This window comes from Papaver somniferum, chromosome 2 (assembly GCF_003573695.1).
Source record: "Papaver somniferum cultivar HN1 chromosome 2, ASM357369v1, whole genome shotgun sequence".
NCBI lineage: Eukaryota > Viridiplantae > Streptophyta > Magnoliopsida > Ranunculales > Papaveraceae > Papaver > Papaver somniferum.
This window is the reverse complement of record NC_039359.1, coordinates 4,748,840-4,751,971: the sequence shown is the minus strand read 5'-3', so window position 1 is coordinate 4,751,971 and position 3,132 is coordinate 4,748,840.

The following is a 3,132-nucleotide window of genomic DNA, read 5'->3' as shown; positions in this document are numbered from 1 at the left end:
GCTTACGGGCCAGGCGTCTCTCTGACCTGATAACTGGTCTCGCCTGTCCACCCAGCTCTATACTTCTTTCCTTGGATTGAAACCGGAATATATATCATATCTGAAATTCAGTATGAAAGTGAGATAGATAGATTGTTTCCAATTAGGAATTGAGGTTCCTAATCACACAATGAAGGAATCCAATTACACTTTCTATCCTAGTCCGAGACTTAGCTATAGTAGACTAGAAATCAAGACTTATAGTTTTGATAACTAACATTGACAAACATGCTTGAGATAGAAACACATGCGAGTTCAACCGAGTAATGCTCTAACAATCTCCCCCTTTGTCAATTTTAGTGACAAAACTATCAATACATTTGGAATACAAAAAATATAAAGAAACTTTAGTAGCTCGTATTCCACATGTCTAATCTTCAACATTCTTCGAAATCTTCGTCACTTCCAAGTACTCCAATGATCCAAAAGGTTTTAAGTTTAGCATTACCGTTGTTGAAGATCCGTATCTATAACAATGGGAAAGCATCGGTCTCGATCATTGTTATACAGTGTCATAATATTATTACACAGTGTCAAATCCCAATTGTATCACAACTTCAACAATAATACTATGGTGATATGTATCACTCCCCCTTAGTCAAAAATCCATCTCACATGAAAACCACTCCCCCTTACACAATGATCCGAAAACCATATGTATTTGTAGTGTGAACTACATATTAATCCTCCCCTTTTTTGTCAATAAAATTGGCAAAGGTACAAGAACGGGATCATAAAGAAATTTTCGTAAGATACATTTCATGACTAAAATAAAATACATACCATATAATTTAGATGCAATCATATAGCCGAAGCTAATAGCATTCATCAAGGAGTTTAAAGATACAAGATAATCCCTTTAAAATTCCACAGCCGCACACCCCTCAAGATATGACCATTAAGCACAAGTTCAAAAGAACTCTCCCCCATTAGATGTCATTCCCAAGGGAACAACAAGAGCGACCTTAATTTCAAAAGAAAAGAAGGATTTTTATTGGACACCAAAAACCATGAGAATGATTTTCTATATCTAAAAACTCAATCAAATTAATCACAAGTAAACCCATGATTAATTTAATCGGAATACGCAATCAAATTAAACACAAAAGTGATCAGCTTAATTGATTATGCTCAACATAAGAGAACTTACGGAGCATACGACTAACATAACCATTAGAAAATGAATAGGATAGTCGCTCATATACTCAATCATAAGAGGAATCTTACGGAGTATGAAAGTGCTCAACTAGATTAATTACAAGAGAACCCATAATTAATCTATTGGAATACACAACCAAACTAATTACAAAAGTAATCAATTTAATTGTCATTTGTTTTTATCGACATAAAAAGACTTATGGAGCAATAACTAAATAACCAAACAAGATGATTAATTTAGTTCAAGAATGCTCAACATAAAGTACCTTACGGAACAACCAACAAAGCTAATAAAAAATTAATCAACTTGGTTGTATCATGCTAAACATAAGACACATTACGGAGCCTCACAGTATTACATAAAATATGGATCAGTGAAGATCAATACTGTGGAATACACAAGGATTCATTCTATCTTCCATCACTATTTGCATAACGATATTTAATAGACATAATCCTTGAACACAAAAGATTTTAACCTATCTTCCATCAAATAATTGAAAATATAGGCTTAACTTTTGTATATGTCAAAAGTCTATTCATCCTTAAATCAATACATGAATACCGATCATCAATGACTTTACTTTTGACAAAATATGGGAAAACATAGTTCACGGACGTAAACACCAATATCCCGTCACAAATTGCAATATAACAAATCATAAATATTAAATACTGCAAACCATCAGCAAACCATCATCCTCCAAATATTTTTAGAATTTAAACCAATAAACCTAAAAAAGAACAAGAAGATGAAAAATAATAGCTATGTATAGTCACAATCATTGCTATTCAAGCACTAGTTATTCTTCTAACTAAATAAAAAAGAAGACATACTAGGAAACAAATAAAACAAGCTAAAGGAAACCAGACTCCAGCGCTATTCTGAACACGAACTAAGATCATATGGACGGTTCAGAATCCTCATGAGACAACTGGTCTTTGAGCTTGTGATTGATAACATCCAATGCATCGTCGGAGAGGTTATTCTCTTTATGAAAATCATTGATGTGAGATTTTATGAGACCAAGGTCAAGGGTAACCTTTTCCAACTCAGTTTTCAGCGCATCAACACTTTTCAGAGTAGCAATGAGTTGTTGTTTTGCTTCCCCAAAGTACTTAAGAAAGTCATGAACAACTTCAGCAGAAATCATATCATCCTTTTCAGCATCCTCATGAATATAGGCAAAATAACATGAAGCATTAGGATTATCTTCATCTACAAATGTTCTTTTCTTCTTGGACTCATCAACACCTTTATCAAGGAATCCTTTTGCAAAGACACCATAGCAAGATGAAGAAGAAGACATTCTTGACAACCCAAAAACCAACCTAGAGTATGTGTACGTGACTTTTGCAACTCAATAGGTTGATATTTAAGGGTCTCTTCGGGAAGGAATTCTAGGGTTTTCTTAAACAGTTGACTCGTCTTAGAACACGGATATCCGTTCGAGTACAACCAGACCCCCAAAAATAAAGCCCAACAAGGATTTTTGCAACAAAAGACTCAAAAAATTCCATAACTCAGGAAAGCAATTTTGAGCAAAGTTGTAGCAAAAAAATAATAATCAAAAGACGACTTCCTAACGAAAATGAGAAGACACAAACAATGCTTTAAGCATAGTAAGTTTGCAATTAAAAATCTTAGTTATGGACGATAAGAAGATAGCTCAACTTAACAGATGCAAATGCCAAAAGTATACCTGAAAATTAACATACCTTACTCAACAAGATTTTTATGAGTAAGCTCTTCAACCCTTGTGATTAATTAGCACAAATATGAGCCACAATATCTTCAACCCTTGTGATTAATTAGCACAAGTATGAGCCACAAGCTCATCAAGAGATTTGTGTTTATGGTCAAGTCTCTTTTTCCTCCTGAATCTAGAGAGGGACTCCTTTTTATGTGAGAAATTATCATAAAACTTACTGTCA